The sequence below is a fragment of the Coturnix japonica genome, chromosome 2, assembly GCF_001577835.2.
Source record: "Coturnix japonica isolate 7356 chromosome 2, Coturnix japonica 2.1, whole genome shotgun sequence".
Taxonomy (NCBI): domain Eukaryota; kingdom Metazoa; phylum Chordata; class Aves; order Galliformes; family Phasianidae; genus Coturnix; species Coturnix japonica.
This window is the reverse complement of record NC_029517.1, coordinates 19546637-19564928: the sequence shown is the minus strand read 5'-3', so window position 1 is coordinate 19564928 and position 18292 is coordinate 19546637. Positions and strand designations below refer to the sequence as shown.

Sequence of the window (18292 nt, the reverse complement as noted above, 5' to 3'; positions counted from 1 at the left end):
TCGGTGTTGTATTTCAGAGTCCAATTCTGAATCATTTCTCCCACTGATTGCCTGCTGTGTGTTGGCTTGGTTCACAGAGAGGTTTTGTTTTTCATGAACTGGAATGGGAAAAACTACCAGAGTTTCACTGCAGGTGAGAGCCAAAATGTCCTCCAGTCTGTCCTGGATGTATATAGATACCTATGTCCCTTGAATATCTATGAACTACAAAATGAGAAAGTGCAGTACAGGTCACCAAACTGAACATAGATTGAAGAACAGTTTCTGAATATCATATATATGTAGGAACTCATGCCAGATACTTGCTTATGGAGACATTACTGTATCCTTCTTTCTTTTTTCATTGATTACTAAAGTGGATCATGTGCAGTACTGGGAATTGAGTTTCAAGAGGCTGGTAGAACATGGATATTTCCAAATCCAATTACTTAGAGACTGCATTTCTCAGAACACTTCCAGACTTTGACTGTAGTTACCTAAGGAGTAAAAACGCTTGTGTGTGTGTAGCAGGTGATGAACACCATGACAGCTAAAAGCAGCCGCAGGTGACTGCAGCACCATAAGGTTTTCATTTGGAATTTAACCTTCCAATGAAACATTTTCCTTGCCCTCCACTAAATCTGTATCTATATGCAGTGAGGTAGAAAACTGTCCAGGATAGGTGGCCCTATTAATGGCCCTACTGTTTATTTTTTATTCTATTCCAGAACTATCCCTGCTTGTGCACATTTTCCAGCACTGCCCTTACTGTTTACTATGTTCTACCTCTGCTCCTAGCAGGACTGCAGTTATCAGGGAGTAAGAAGGTGATTACTGCTTCATTTTCTAGACTGCTCAAGGGAGAGTTTGCTGATGATGTTATGACTGTCTCCATCCCACATTCCCATTATGGATGCATCTGCCCTTGTCTTGTCAGGATCTCCCTCATGACTTCTCTTTCACTCTACTGCTTTTTTGTTGTTTTTTTTTTTTTTGCCCAACACAAAGGCACAGAGCTTTAACCAAACAATCCCTTAATCCCTGTGTTGATAGCCACTTTCTGGGGTTGTTGATATCAAATCAGGCTGCTGGAGCATTTGACACAGAAATTGGAAACAGAACAGGTGCTGGTGTCTTGATATATTACTCATGGATGTTAGAAAATTATTGAGCCAGATTCCTGGCTCTCTTCTGCTAGTACTGCTTAGTACTGGATGGAGTTTTTAAGAGGTTATTACTTTCCGTGGTTTCCTCCCAGTGTTGTTTTCACTGGTATATAAAGAGGTCGCTGCTTCCTGTGTTTCTAGTACATAGATACCTGTCAAGTCGAAGAAAATCTATGATTGCTCAAATCAAGGGCTTGCTTGATGATAGCTCATAATACTTTCCAAAAAAATTCCTCCAGTTTAATTTTGTTAATCATCTGTGTGGAGTTTTAAATACCAGCATTCTATGCAATCCATCTGTACAATTTATACAGACTTATACTAATGTTACTTATTAAAAAAAAAATTAAAAAAAAAAAAAAAAGTCTATAATTGGTATAAACCAGCCTGCTGGTAAGAAATCAATTTAAAAATATTGACTGTACTTGCGGAAATAAGGCTTGTCCTTATAGTGTTTGGCAGCGCCCTATTTTAGAGTACCTGCATCCATCTCAGCTGATTCAAACTTTATTTTATTCAAAAGTACTCTTTGTAAAAACTTCTCTTTTTCCACTCAAGAGACCTTTCTTCTGCAGTGATTAATACTTAATATCTTGCAATGCTTGTGAGTCAATCTAAACTAGATAAAGCTAACTGTACCTTCACGTTTTCCCTTTGGTGATCTACTTATGCATAACTTAGCCTTGGTTATGAAGTTATATAGTGTCTGTAGTAGTTAAAATAATATTAAAGCTAAGTTTCTGCCTTATGTCATAAATTAATTGTATAAACAAATTGATTCTAGGCCTCACTAGCTGTGCAGTGCAGTACAAGGAATGGGCTCATATCCAATGCCCTATGAAATAGATAGAAATTGATTCCAGTGCACCTACAATTGATCTCAAGTTGCAGAACAGCAAAAAGAACTTGGAGATTCTTGATGACTTACTTCTCTTCAGTAAATGAATATTACCTTACATTTGTGGAAATGGAAGTCAAGGAAGGGAACAGGTCGAAGACAACCCGCTTCTCTGTAAGAGAAAGAAAACAGATGATGGAGAAAACACAGAAATGTCTTAGCAAAAAATAAAGTTTCTCTTCTTACAACCAGATTGTTTGAGTAGCTAACACATTTCAGTGAATTAATTTACTTTAATTAATGAGGGGTATTTTTACATGTGATTTCAGAGTACTGAAGGATACTTCATATAGTGCTGTGAGAATCAGTAGCAAAGGTAGTTAAAAAACATTTGCTAAGTGTGTTCTGTTGTATCCTGAAATGTCCGCTGTTTAATAAAATATGTATATTATCACAAAAGGATGCTAATAACTTAACAACCTAAAGCTTGCCAGTTTGTGAAAACTTTGTATTTAATCATGATAAATGTTCCTTTAGCTGTGTAATCAATGCTTATAGGACATTTTAGTCTTATGCAGTTCTTTGCTCCACACTCAAATACTACATTTTTTTTCAGTGGACAAATACGTCTCTTCTTTACAACCAAAAGAAACAATGTTCCATTTTGCATTAGCATCAGATAATTTGTTTTATCGTTCATTTCCTTTAAGAATAAGTTTCTGAGAAGATATTTATTTTCATATCTAGACTGCTTAATAATAGTAATAAAGTGAAATCATTTAATTTTCAAAAAATGCAAGCAGAATATTTTTCCACTTTTTTTTTTTTTTTTTTTTTTCAGTTCTCTTATTTACTTCATTCATTTGGACGTCACCAATTCACCAACTTTGCCCAAAATTGTAGTTAATTTTGTTCCTTCACTAAGCTGCATTTTTAGTAAATTTATTATCTGTAAAAGCAGTTCATCCACTTTTAGCAATTTTTGTCTCTTCTCAGACTATTACTTCACAAATAAAAATAATGCTTTCTTTGTCTTCAGGTGTATAAGAACATCTAGAGATATTTTATGCAGTAGTGAAGATTTGTTGATCAAGTAGTTTATATTCTGTATTTCAATTGAAGAAGTACTGATGCAATTCTCAATGAAAATTAACAGTTTACTCTTCATAGTACAACCTTTTCTTTGCCACATCTTTTATGTTCCAGTGTGCGATTTTTCTGTTTTTGTGATCAAGTTCATAAAAACAGTTTCAGCACTCTGTATTATTCATAGCTCTTCTTTTTATTGCATATGTTCACAGGTGGCATTTGTAGATAGATCTTCTACGTTTTTGAGAAATAATCAGTTACAAACAGTTTTCCTCAAAGCACACTAGCTAGTAATGCTGAGAAAGTTTCAGTTCCCCAGGCTAGGTAATTTTTTACTTGTGTGAAATCAATTATTTGGTAGAATGACTCGTGGAGTTCTGTGGAAGATTATCCTATGAACATCTAATATTCTATTTAAAAAAAAGAAAAAAAAAAAAAAGCAGTCTTATTAAAATTCTGATTTTCTACCTCTAACACCTTGCTGTATAAAATAATGTCTTTGTCCACTGAAAGAATGTAGGAAGTGGAGATAGCTTTTGCATAAGACCAAAATACTTCTTCACAAACAAAACTAAAAAGAGGGTGTGAGGGTGTGATGATGGGCTGTGTAGGTACATAGTCACATTCATGACTCTCACACTTATAAGATGGTCTGGGGTATGCATAAAACCTTTGTAAAAGGTTTTTTCCTAATATGGAATTTCTAGAGAATCCAGCAGAGGGCCACAGAGATGATGAGGTGTCGCATGACAGAACTAGTGATAATGAGCACAAACTGGAACATGGAAAGTTGAATGTGAGGAAAAATTTCTTATTGTGAGGGTGACAGAGCACTGGAACACACTCCCAGACAGGCTTGGGAGTCTTCCTCTCTGGAGATATTCAAGACCTGTCTGGATGCTTTCTTATGTAACCCACTACAGGGAGCCTGCTGTAGCAGGGGGTTGCTTTTGATAACCTTCAGATTCCCTTCCTATCTCTGTGATTCTGTGTTTGGGTGACCTAAATTCTGGTCAAGTTACATCTGTAGGAGTTCTGTCATGAGTTTGAAAGGGTTTGTGATTTCACTCTCCATGTTTATGTCTAAGAAGCATTTCTTCACTTAATAAATGTAGAAAGAGAAATTGAGAGTTAGGAAGGCAGAGATGTGAGAATAGAAATACTTTCAAGATGGATAGGAAGAGGAGGGCATTCTTCAAATGCAATTTGATTTGGATATAAACTCTTTCCCTTTCTTTTGTGTCCCTCCCTAGTCTTCTACCTCTGGACTCATCCTCTTTCCTTTGCACTTTCTTGCACTTCAGTTAATGCTGCAGTGGAAAGTGCCAGAAGTACTCAGGAAGTGCTGTATTTCTGCTGTTTCAAACACATCATAAGGAAGTGGTCCAGAAAATGTTCTCTTTTAATTACTACAGGCACTCCAATTCTTGAGCAGAAATTGAAAGGGACCAATGTCCAATAGACCTAGCAAACCATTGCAGTACATTTTAGAAATAGCGTGTCCCTTGCAAGACACAAATTAAACTGTACTCTAATGAATGTCTTAAACTTTCTATTTGGGATTAATATATTATTTTCCCTTCAGAGAAAAGCGGGCATTGAGTGAGCTTGAAATAGATTTTCTGTCGTGACCTCAGCAGAACTTCAGAAAGCTTCTGGAAGTGACAGTTGTTATTATCACAGATGCTGAATGTTAAACTTTAACCATTTGCTAATGTGCTGTTTGCCATTTGTTTACTATTTACACATAAATCCATGCAAAAATGTAAGTGGAAGTATACTAACGCATAAATACAAACAATGTAAAGAAATAAAGACTTAGAATTAAATGTACATTACATTGCATTTAAAATCATAGTATCATAGCCTTGTGCGGGTTGGAGGGGACCTTAGAGATCATCGAGTCCAACCCCCCGGGATTTGAGCCTCTGTGTAGCGGAATGGCACTTCTACCACTTGCGCCACAGGGGGGATTCGAACCCAGGGCCTCCGGTGTTGCAACGCGGCATTCCTACCACTTGCGCCACCGGGGCACACATTATAATATTCAAACACAAATTCAAATTCTTGATTATTGTTCTCAAGACATAAAAAAATGCCAAGAAAGGCAGAGCTTCTTGTCACTTGTTTTCACCCACAAGTGTTAGTAACATTCCGTTTATAGAAGGTAATTGATTCAATATATTTTAATTGAAGACACAGCCATTTTTTCTGTCCTGCAATTTTCTTCACTTGCTATTTGTGAATTAAGGGATTTGACAACCTACTATGATGGTTGTACTGATCATCTGTACTTACAGTGTCTCATTTTTTCACTTTTATACTTTCAAAGATGATAAGAACGATAGAAAAGGAGATACTAAATTGCCACAAATTCTGTGCAGCTTTAAAATGAGCCATAGCTTCAACAACTCGACGATACCATAACAGGAAGAGACTTTTCAGTTCATAAAAAGAAACCTGGATCAGAAATGAACATCTAGACAAGAAAGCAAGCCTTGGAAATAATACTATTTATGTGGACCATCCAGTTGCATCTACCCTCTTCTGTAACTAATGATACAAAACTGGAATTCCTATTATTTTTCTCCACTGTGTAATGCAAGAGCAAAGCAAAGTAACTTGCACTGTAGATGATTTACAAGTGCAGAGATATTTGAGTGATTTTCAGTTCTTTTTGGAAAGTGATTAAAGTTTCAAAATAAAATGTGGCTGTATTCACAAACAAGGACTTTATGCTCTTATTCTAAATTACAGTGATTTTGTACTGATTAGAAAAGATCTAATCTAGTCAAGCACAAAAATTCTGACATTGCATAGTATATCTTGAGTATGGTGACATGTCTAAGAATTGGGCACATAAAGTGCAAGATCATCTTGGTTCATCTTGGTTAATATTGTGTACAAATCAAAAGAACTCAATTTGCTGTCTTCTGACCAAAAGCCGCACATATCTCTGAATTTTCTCTTCAGCTTTTTATTGATGTGTTCTTTCTTGATCTCACTGGGGCTGCACACACTGGAGACACTGGGAGAAATGAAAATGAAGAGATGTCTGATTATGAGGGCTGCATTGGAATTAGATATTTTGCAATGGCTTTTCAGTAAAAGATCACAGTAGTCTTCCTTTGCTTGAGTTTATATCATTCACACTGACACAGCAGTTCCACCTGATAAGAAACCACATCGAGATGGGTGATCCAGTTAGCCATTTTGTTCCATCATATTGTGGAAATTGTATAAAATTATTTTTCTTCAATTCACTCACATGTTCTTTTGAAGATTATTCTGGAAGTACTGAAATTGCTCTATCCTGCCATTTTATTCAATTTCAAACTTTAGGTTTAAAAAGTTTCACAGTACAAGATGTAATTACATCTGAAGATGCTTTCCATCCTAAAGAATGTCCATTTCCTGAACAATATATTCTATTCAAAACCAATCTCTTGCAATCATCATAAATAGCCCTTACCCTCTGTTCATCTGTTATCACTTAATATTGAATTAATAAAGTTTGAAACTTTTCAAGGAATGAAATTACGAATATTCTCCTGAAATCTTTGAGAATCTAGAGTTTCTTTGAAATAGAATCAGTTGTTCAGGTTTCTTCTCTCTCTTTTTTTTTTCTTTTTTTTTTTTTTTTTTTTTTCCTTTTTCTTTTTTATTAACTGTAAATGAAACATCTAAGACAATTATTTTAAATATGATGAGAATAGATAATGGAGACAGGGTCTGTGAATTTTTTTTACAGATTGATTGGTATTTTACGTTGTCTAAGCCTCAAGTATGGAGTGTGAGTGGAGATGTCATCTTACATACAAACGTAACTTAAAGCAGCTAGTGGATTTACCTTTTAAGACCTTTATGATGCCTGTGAATCTTGATAATGATGACCTGAGAGACATTATTAGTAGATTCCAGATCATGAATTTTACAAAGCTACCTATCAAGTACATGCCTTGCTGTATAGCTTGAGGATTTGAGAGATGAGTGAACTGAACGATGTGACTGAAGACAGCTAATTAAAAGATCATCAAACTTTCTAAAACATGTAAAAAAATCATTACACACCAGGATGTTGAAGGAAGTTTTAATTTCTCATGAATGTTCTTTACACAATATAGGAGGCAACAATCACACAGCCTAGAAAGGAAGGAGAAAAATGTATTTTTAAATAGATTGTAACAGTGCTTGAAATCTTTGATGAATTTAATACAGCTGGGAATCTGCTTCACTGCAGATTCTGTAGATTCCTTTATACAGCATATTTGTTGTTTGATAGTCATGTTAATGAAAAGTTTTCTTGACTCATGCATAATTGATAGTGAGCTATCAGAATTATTTTTTTTTTTTGGAGACAAGCAACAAAGAAGAATCATCTTTGTCTCCTTGCCACTGATTTTGTGTCATGTACATTTCTCATTTAGAAGGACAGATATTTACTTCCAAAATTTGAAAGTCCAAGGCTTTTGTTTCCCCGGATAATTCATAAGAAATTAGAACAAAGACCAGAGAAATAAGACAGAGAAAGCTCAAACTGATTAGCATTGAATACTAAGCATTAAAATATTGTGTGTAACAGTGCCCAGTGTTTGTGTTTTATCAGGTGATGTATTTGTCAGTCTGAATCAGCAGTGGCTGAAAAATTGGTACCACCTATGACTCTAATGTCATGTTCAGCTATGTTTGTACTCTACAGACTGGGAAAAGAAAAAAAAAGGAAAATCTAATGTTCTTCGCCAATCATCAAGACTGGGGTGCTCTAGGATGTATGTGTTCACTGCATCATCCACCAGAGTGATCCCAGTGATGCTTCCAAATGTTGCTATACTTTGCTATTCTTTCCCACTGTGTCAGTTTTATGGATAGAAGGCTGTCAGTACACTTCAATGACCATTGAAGGCAAAGAAAGAATGGGGGGGAAAGGGAGAAAAAATAGTCCTTAAGATTTGATACACTTCTTATTTTTCTTGGTTAATTTATTTCCTGTGTGAATGAGATTTTTAATGAAAATTAGCAGGATATATACATATATATATAGACTTCGCTAGGCTTGTTTTCTCTAACTGAATAATTTGGGATGCCTGTTTTGAATTTCATGTGCAAGTCATAGAAAAAAATTTTTTATCAAGCTGATAGTTTTAAATATGGTTTGAGTTATAGTGCTTTAATGTGTTCTGAATAAATATTAAATATTGTAATTGAGATATTCAATTAAGAAAAAAAGAAAAAAAGATTTATCTAGTTTGGATAAGGTGCTTTGACCTCTGTTAAGCCACGGAGCTCATGTGAATTGGGGGATTCCATACTGTGAAACAGAAACACGTGGGTCTTAAACATGGAGTATCACAGTGCTGACCTGAAAAGAAAGAGGATATTGGCTTTCATTTTTGTTTTACACCTAAGTGGTCTCAGACTCAGCTATTATCTTTATGTTTCTGTGTCTCCACAAGCACAGTGGGAAATTAAATGCATATTTGTACATGTGTATTAATATATGCACTGAAAACTCTGCCTGTGGTTCATGCCTGTGGCATGCTTATTTAGTTCAGAGTGAAAACAAACACTGCATGGATGCAGGGCAAGATAATCCTTTGCATCCATATAAAACACTATACTGCTGATACAAAGAACTCAAGGCACTTTTCTTCCCTCCTCCCCTCTTTTTTCTTTTTCTTTTTCTTTTTAATTTTTTTTTTTTTTTTTTTTTTTTGGCATGGATGTAATCAGAGGCAGAAATGAATGATTTCCTCTGTGGCACTTAATTACTCTATGGCACTTAATTACTCTATTCAATTTCAGAGTCACTGACTGGTTTCCTCTTGTCAACTGGGAACAGTCAACTGGTATTTCAGATAAGTTTTTCCACTTTTTGACTCCAGCCTGCTCTGTCTTGATAGTCTCTTATTTATAGGTATAGTAAGTAGTAAATAAAGAGAACATGTTGTGATTTTGCACCATAAACAAGAAAAGAGATGAGAAAAATGTAGAGTGGGTAAGTCTGTCCATGAGTTTGAGAAGAAAACTTACTTTGGATTTCATTTGTAAAGGAAAAAAATATCCAGACAAAAACAAGTTTTATGGAAGTGTTGTGTATGTAAATAGATAGCAGAATTTACGCAAAGAAAGTTCAGAAATGCATAATTAATATTTCCTTCTGACTTTTCAGCCCTCTATCCTCATACAGAAAAGACTTGGTTACTTTTTATTTATAGACTTTAAAGAAGAATATAAATCTCTAAAACACAGAGCTGTGAGAGAAGGGGGTAGAAAAACAGTCCCAAAATTGTATTCATGAACACAAAAAAAAGGTAAAAATGAATTTGTAATTTACTGCAGCTCAGAGGAAGCAATAACTAATACACTGGAAATTTACCCATTTTATGCATCTATTTTGCTTGCTTTAGTACTGTGCTGTTCATAAAAAGAGCATTTATTTCAGACTGTCATGTCACTTGGCATTTATGTGATCTCTGAGCTATGTGTGGAAATGCACCTTATTTTTTTTTCCAGTTCCAATTTTTATTGAAAAGTTATTTATTTTACAAATTGGTATAACGATGATTTGTTTTCCTGTCTAACTAGTTTTACTGTTCTATTTTTATTATGCTTATTCTTATCACTTGGGAATTGGAATCATAAATCATTTAATTTTGTTTTTCACATCCTTGTTCCTACCATTATACTTGCATTTCATCCTTTGTACACTGTTATCTTAATACCACTTAGCTATTAACTGGGAAATTAAAAAACATGCTTTTCTGTTGTTATTCATTTTCTTACTCTTGTGCCACACATACGAGGTGCTTTGGATTGTCCACTACCTTATGCACGCAGCGGTGCCTCTGGATGATTTAATCTACTTTTTGCAGTTTTGTTAACTCTTGCCTATATACTGTAGACCTCCACCTGGGAGTCAGAGATGCTTTATGCACTGCTCACAGGTACAACCAATGGGGACATCATCTGTCTTGCACAACTTCCAGTGTCAAGTGTGGGATGAGGGACATCAGACGCAAAAAAGAAGTTGAGAGTGGAAGTGCAAGACTGTCACTTTTTGATTAAGCTCGGCAATAAACAGACACATGGCAAAGCAGGCTTTGCAGGTGCCTATGGAAAGCCTGAGAGGTAGAATTTCCAGTCCATGTAATTTGGCTGCATTGTCCTACTGCTCAGTAGATATGTGACTCTTCTCACACTAAGAGTGACTGAATCAACTTTAATTTTCCAGTGCGCTGCATCTTATCTTTTCCCTTGGAAAAAGGTAAGGAGGAGCTAGTTGAAAAGATTTCAGGGAAACGTGCTTTTCAGTGCATTCTTATGAAACAAATATTCTCTAGGACTTTGCCAGCTTGTGACTAAATTCCAAGGGAAACAAAGCAAACATCTATAAGCAAACAGTATAGCTTGGGCCAGTACCTTTACCTCATTTATCTGCTACCTTGCAACTAGTGGGATGCTTGCATTGGTCCATGCTCTTGGTATCATCTTTCCTCACCAGTTAGATCAACTAAAAACTGGAGAAAAGTACAGATAACGGTGCCTTGGTGGTGCATTTTTACATGGAAGTTCAAGTCTTTCCACCAAACCAGAATAAATCTACAACTTGAAATCTCAAAATTCTCCATTAAATGGAAGTACCAATCTCTTTACAGTGCCGTGCAATTGCTAAACAAACATTTTTTTCCTGGGCACTGTGAGCAGATAGGATATATTTTCAACTAATTGGTAACATGTTTGAGTAAGATGTGTTTGTCGTTGTGTAGCAGGACATATGCTCATGTGTAAATCTGACGTGTTGAAAGTATCTGTTGGCACTAGTTCCATAATTCTGTCCTTGATTAGCACAGGACAGCTGCTGAAGTTCATTGACTACTCAACTTACGGACAGTAAGATAAAACGTTAAGTTTATCCAAAGTTTGTGTCAAAATTTGTTTAAATTCTTATATCAGGTTTTGGTGAATATGGCATCAAACCTTTGAGGCTGAGAAGTGCTAAGAGTGAAATTATTGCTTCACCTGCAGTAACATTCCTTCAGTGAGCACTTCTGCTTTTCATCTACTTCTAGTATTGAAATTGTGAGAAAAATGATAACTGAAGATTCTTAGGGATGATGTAAATGTACCTGCAAAGGAATTTATTCTCTACTTTGTTCTGGAGTTGATGCACAATCTAGGCTAAAGCCTTTGGTGTCTGTTTTGGCAGTTGCAGAGATGTGCTATGGTGCCATATACCTCTGAAATATCACATTTCTTGTATTTCAAACACCATATATTAATTCAACCATTAAACAAACCTTTAGGTCTAATTGTTTATCTGCTCTCTTGTTGTAGCTGTCAGCACTAATATATTTGTTTCTTTAAGAAGACTGGCATAAAATGGCAGCTGTTCATTTCTTATCTCAGGCTTGAACAGTTACAGGGCTTTGTTACTTCTTGGTTTAAAATGGATCTCAGAGTAAGTGTCTGTTCAACAGCTATTGACAGAAAAATCTCATCTGTTGCCTTGGCAGTTTCAGTATATTTAGAAACAGAGAACCCAGATGTGGGTACATGTTGTGCTTGTTTATGGCTAACACATTACGCAGGGCCGCTCAATCCTGTAAAATATTCAAGGTTTCTCCCTTGCTTGAGATAATTTAGTTGCAGTATCTTTACTGAGCTCCATGCTTTGTCCTGACACTTTATAGAATTTATAGGGAAAGGGTAATGGTGGAACGCAATCTAATTTTGTGAAAATGAGTTGGAATTACTATCTGTGCAGCATCTTCTTTGAGACAGAGTGGTGGCTGCCTCTGTAAGGAAAGCCTACGTGTGCCACAGGTAGTTTTACAACTGCACTCCTGTTCCCATGGAAAAGCTTTTTTTGCATTCATTTGCAGTTCTGTGTCAGATGTCTACAAACCAAACAACAATTGCATTACGGTCTTTTACTGTATGGGCAGCCTAGTCACTGGCCCATAAAACAATAAGCAAGAGATATAGCAAATCCTCTGAGAGATCATCTTATTTAAGAAGCATTCAAAATTGTTGTGTTTCTATTTACATGCCGCAGACCTCCTGAAGGAGATCCCAAGCATCAGGTATGATCCCCAGATAATCAGTGATGTTTGGTGGATAAGAAATGCCATTTCATTGCACCTGCTTTCAGATATACCACTGCAAACAATGCTGCCAATTAATATTTTTCCCTTGCCTCAGAATCTGGATTAAAAAATTTTAAAAAAAAGAGTTTCCTGACAAAAATTAAAAGCACAGTATTTTCTATCTCTAATATTTCTTTATTAAGCTTGGTACTCTGCATTCAGCAGCAGCTAATGCCTCATGCTTCAGAGAAAATCCAAACCCCACAGTTTGTGCAGAGCCATAAAATAGGGGAAGTATTCCTTGCAAAGCCTGCAGCCATCAGCTTATTCCCTGAAGCATGAGATTTGATTATATGTTTGTTTCTTGGGGAGTAGAGCTGTGAGTATTTAAGCTTTTCAGGCTGGAGATCATGCATTAGATTAACCTGGAGGAATCCAAGGCCTGTGTAGAACAGATTGTGGAATTCCCTTGGCAGAAATGAGCAAAGCAGCCATTACTAACATGCTGTCATATTGCTAACTGGAGCCGAATGACAGATTCATAGGAAATTATGCTTCTATTTCTGCTCTTGAGCTACCAGTGAGAAGCTTGAGATTTCTTCTTGATGTAAGTAGCAACCTTATTTCCCACATCATTTCTAAGTTTGTGTTATATTTGCAAACAGTGTAATCCTGTATTTACAGTAGCTGGGACTGAACAGCTGGGCCACACAGCACTATCCACATTTCTACCTGTAAGCATCATGCACGGGCTGAAAAGCAACTGCTTTGCTCTGCTCTTTCTTCTCTATCTACCTCTGAATCATCTTTCTTCTTTCTCTACTAGGTGGTAAAAAGAAGTACTGTCATTTTTTAATTAGGCTTTGTTTGAAATTACTTGTGTCTGTTTGTTTGAACTGGATCTATGTAATTATTTAGACAAGGAAACCAAAACAGGTGGTACCAGTGGATCCAGTCACACATAGTTTATGGCTGGTCCAAGCTTTGTAAAGAAAATTCATCTAGAGAAGACAGATAGTAAAAAGAAAAAGGTAGTGATTTGAAGAGTTATTCAGTGGCTTGGGAGTGACCTCACAAAGGTGCAAGTAACTGCAAGGAGATTCCAGTTTGCACTATAGATGCATTCATGTATTTTCAGGCTCAGATACAGGAAGAACAGAGGATTTTTGAAGTTGCTACATCTACCACCTTTCTCTCTAGGTCTGTAACACTAATGGGCAGCTGAACAAGGAATTTTTTTCAGTCACCCTGCAGCATCAATTGGGCCCCATTTATGAACTATCTGTAGACCCTGCTGAATCACAATCTGCTACCTCGTCACCTATTAATTCTCCAGTGGTTCCAGAGAGAAGGTGTTGAAAAAGAATCTTAATGCATAATGGCAAGATTATCTTTGTCAGTTCACTGTTTAGTGCTTCAGAGGCCCAAAAATCAAAGTCCACCTTAAAACCTTACAAATGGCAAAAGCTTCTTTTTTCCCTGCTCCTGTTGTGGAAAGAAAGCACGCTTTACCTTCACGTAGTTCCTTATTCTGAGAAAGATGGAAAGTATTGTAATATTTTCTTCAAAACTGGTTAAAACTCTTTTAGCTGGAACTAGATGGGAGGTTGAAACTAGATGTTCTTTGAGGTTCCTTCCAACCCAAGCCATTCTATGATTCTAGGTTCCAGTGGGAGTTGGAATGTTTCCTTGTATCTCTCAGGATCAGACCTCATGACAACACTTACATTGCTACCTCTATTTTTCACAACAACTTTGTGTCTGAAGAGTAAACAACTGGCAGCACTGGCACTAGCCCTGTTGTCTTGCAGATGTGATTTAGACTCCATTTTGATCTGGCAGAACATTCAGATTGTAAATTCCATCCTTTCTTCAGCTTGGAAAGAGGTCCTATGCTTCACCCACCAACAGAAGCCCTATCTTTTTGTCTTAAATGAATACGAAAGAGGGTGGGCTGTATGGGGTTCAGGTACTAGAATACAGGGCTGAAAGACATCTAATTCTAGGAATGTGTTTTGGCAGTCCTGCTAACTGCAGTGATAAGTGGATCTGGCTAGTTGTCTTGGCTTGCTGATTCATTTGCTCTTCACATTTCTCTCGTGGACATTGGATTGTTAGTGGAATCTGTCAGCGTCATCTGGCCCACTCAGCTCAGCTTATTCAGCTACTGTGTCCTGACTAGAGAGGTCATATCCTCCTAGAATATCCACGTTGGATTTTACTCCTTGTAGTATGAACCCATAGTAGCACGAAACAACTGAGAAAAAAAACTAACTTTTTCTCACTTGCAAAATGAAATATTTCTGATAACAGAGGTATTGGACATTAAGAGAGAAAATAATAAGTGAAAATGTGTTATTTCTAATTCATAAATCATTATATTTCTCGTCTTTCATTCTGGCATCACTTGAGAGATCATCAGCTGGCTGTTTGTGTTCTCCTAAACACTGAAGGAGCTTATATAGGAAGTAATTTAGACCAGAGTTCACATACAAAATGTTGCAATTATATTGAGCTAATAAAAAACCTACTCATCACGTAGTAATTTTTTTCTCTCTGCAATAGTGAAATTTAAAATCTAAGATATTCATAAAAACTTGAATTGTGGCAAAATTCCAATCTGTTTACTGATGATTATTCCTGCTTTTTAAAAGCATGTCTTCTCTTAAAGGATTCTGTATTCTGATGCTAAGTATGAATCTGTATAAATTGTCAAATACAGAATGGTCTCTTCAGGTCCTTTTTCAGTCATTTGAGTTCCGGGTGAAAACTGTTTTCTGTATTGTTTGCTTTCTTAGTTTCAGAAATCACACCCCCAGATTTTTGCTCTTTTAAGGAGAAAAGCTAAAGACTAATTGCAGTATAATCATTTCGATGTTAACATAAAACATAATTCAATCTGAAAAAAGCCTGCCACCCACTACAGTCCTGGTGTCCAGATGTCATAGAAGGCCAAATACAAAGGACAGAGTAGCTTTAGTGGGAGATGATGTTGTTTTTGTTGCTACTCTGAAGTTGTTAAAAATTACTTAATCTAAAGTGTTTTAGGGGGCTCCTAGTACTTGCATTAGCAGCACTGTTATAAAATGTTTTCAGACCATCAGTACAGTTGAGTTAAATCTCCAAGTGCTGAAGTTTTGTGTTTTCTTGGAGGCAGGGTGGGAGATCAATGCTGGTTTTCTACCAGCTTGTTGCAGGAATATTGCTGGATAATTTGTGGTGTAAAATTGTAAAAAAATGAGTGATATTGCTCTGTGCAGACAGACTTCCCTGACTTTATTTATATTTTTAACCACTTTCCCTTTTTAGAAATGAAGTAAAATAAAAAATTGTTTCCTAGTGAAGTTTTAAAACTTTACCTCCTCCTCTTCTGCTTGTTCTTTGCTAGAGCTGTTCTCTTTTTATTCATGCTGTGATCTGCCCCAAATCCAAACCAACAAATCAAGTCGGCAATTTAACAGAAGTGACACTGACGGAATTTCTACAAGCAGTGTCCTTGGAATTCAGGTATGTCTTTCGTGTGACATTTTTTAGTCTCGAATTCCCTGAAATTATAGGGAACAGATGTATTGTTCAATCTGAAAGCAAAAAGAATCACTACAATGCCTGATTCCTCTTTTGATAGAGGGCTTTACAGTTTCAGTCTTGAAATGCTGTTTATTATGACAACATTGGCATTGCCATGGCTTATTCTTCCCATGGTTTCATTGTTATAAAGCATTTACTACAAAATGCCTAACAAAAAATATAAAACATTAAAATAGAGAAGAACAGACACTCCTCATAGACTCCCTATACGGCTGGGAGATAATTCCTAATATGTAATGTGTATTGTTATTTTCATGATGCTTTAGAATATCATGCAGACACAAAGTAATGCTGAGCTTTTCAGTCAGTTTATTTCTTAGTAGCACAATACATTGAGGGCTTTCATGCATTAGTTTCTTATGCGATTAAAATAACATATGGGATAAGGGATTTCTCCTCACAGGAAACTTGCATGAAAGTGGAGAGAGATCTGAGAGGACTGAAATCAGTCATTCTGTGTGCATTTACACTAGTAGTTTAGAGGTTAGCATAGGTGCTTTTCCTGATGTAAATTCCTTAGAATTTGTACCTGATGAACTGCAGACAACAATTTTGTGCACCTCTGGTATAAAGAAACAGGATTCTTTCTTTGAGATGATCTGAATAATAAAAAAAATTATGGCATAAAAATATTAAGCAAAGATGTGGGGTTTTTTTGATACTATAGTTTTTTGCTAGCTCAATTTAGCCCTATCAGTTCTCAAATCAGAGTTATTATGCCAATATAGATGGAAGAGCAGGACAGGTGGGAGGAAGATCTGAAGCCAGCATTGCCATCAAACACTTCATCTTGCAAAACCACAGCCATACAGTACTTGTTTCTCTCTCCACAGTTTGCTGTGTATCCTGGCATAACTGCTAAATATTAGGTGTGGAGGAGGCTTGTTACTATCAAAGCTGATTTCTGTAGAGCCCTTTCTCTCTGAGGTGCCTGTTTTTCTTTGTGCCTTACTGTACTTTAGCACAAACACAAATCATCAAAAGCTCACTTCAATTTGTCAAATGCTAATTTTAGAGCTGTGAAGAAGTAGAACCCAGCAAGCATTTTCAAAAGATGTTCTATTAGTTCAGTGTTGCCTGTGACCTCAGCAGCTAGTCACTATCTGGGCCTTGCCAGCTTGTTCTTCTTGGGAAGAGAAAGTGATAATATAAGCCGGGCATTTGTCCAGTTGTCAATTACTCACGCAGAGCATACACAAGAAGCCTGGCTTCCCCTAGGCTGTAGGTGCCTTCCCTATTCACAGTTTTCAAGCCTATTTCCAGCTATCTTCCTCCACAAAGAATCCTAATTGCTCCTTCCATTTAGGCTGAATGAAAGGTACTGAACACTTTTCAGAGCTCTAAACAGGTCTGTGATTGCCTGCAGATGAGAGCCAAGTTTGAAGGCAACCATTATCACCCTTCCATATAGAACCCCACCAGGGCATGGCCAGGAAGATGTTCTGCCCCGAGAAGAGCACCTGCCTCACTCTGAGGATTTGTATGTACTCTCAGCTGCTGCCATTTACAGAACTGACATTGCTTCTTCTGGTAAGGGGAAAGCAATGAGACATAATCATATTTATTATGATTAAGTCCTGATATAACCTAGATTTTATTTGGAAAGGCAAAAAGATCTATTAAATACACCCTATATAAATATTTATTTTCAAGGCTTTTTAATTTTTACATGGGGAAAGAGTGTGTAGCAAAAAACAAACCACCATACACTGAAACCAGCTTGCATTTAAATCTGTATTGATGTCTCTGACTGCAGTCATATTATATCAAGACTGGCCATTTACTTTCTTGGCTTTTGTTAAAGAACAGTTAAAGTTAGTTTTCATAATTTCCATATTTGAATTAACGAGCCTTCAGAGAAGTTAAATCATAGAATAGTTTGAGTTGGAAGGGACCTCTGAAGGTTATCTAGTCCAACCCTCCTACAATGAATGGGGACATCTACAGCTAGATCAGGTTTCTCAGACCCTTCCCTCTCCCCTGCCTGACCTTGACTGTTTCCAGGCAAGGAGCATCTCCCACCTCTCTGACCAATCCATTCCAGTGCTTCACCACCCTCATTGTAAAATACTTCTTTTTCATATCCAACCCAAAGCTCCCCTTTTTCCATCTGAAACATTTTCCCTTGTCCTATCTAACAAATTTTTCTAAAAAGTCAGAAAATAAAAAATAATATAATAGAAGGTAGATGATAATGTTGTTTTATTTTTCCAAACAGTGCATCTTTAAAATAAACATTATTCTTAAGAGTGACTGTAGCAGAAATGCTAAATCATGGCTTGAACCCATAATTGAACACCTGGTGGGAAGGCAGGGCCAACCCATGGGAAGTCAGGTGAAAGGAATGCACCTGAATGACTGGAAGGGGTGCACCCAGGATCCACCCCTTCCCAGACTTCATTTAAGGGCTGGCAGCAGAAAGTAAGGGTGTTTTGATGGAGATTCTTTTGTACTTGAGGCTTTCTGAGGATAAGCAGCTTCTCTTCTTTGTTGTTATGTCCATAGCTGTTGTATTTGAGCAGATCCTCATTTGTTGCAGCCTGGAA

At 36.6% G+C, this 18292-nt stretch overlaps 1 long non-coding RNA gene across 3 annotated transcripts in view; it reads left to right on the top strand.

Moving 5' to 3' along the window:
• The window catches only part of LOC107308997, a 46480-nt gene extending 44252 nt beyond the window's left edge, over positions 1 to 2228 (top strand). For all 3 annotated transcript variants that reach the window (XR_001553038.2, XR_001553039.1, XR_001553041.2), the window contains exons 2-3: positions 18 to 133; positions 1930 to 2228. This is a non-coding gene — a long non-coding RNA (uncharacterized LOC107308997). The remainder of the gene's footprint in view (positions 1 to 17; positions 134 to 1929) is intronic.
• Positions 2229 to 18292: the final 16064 nt, after the last annotated feature.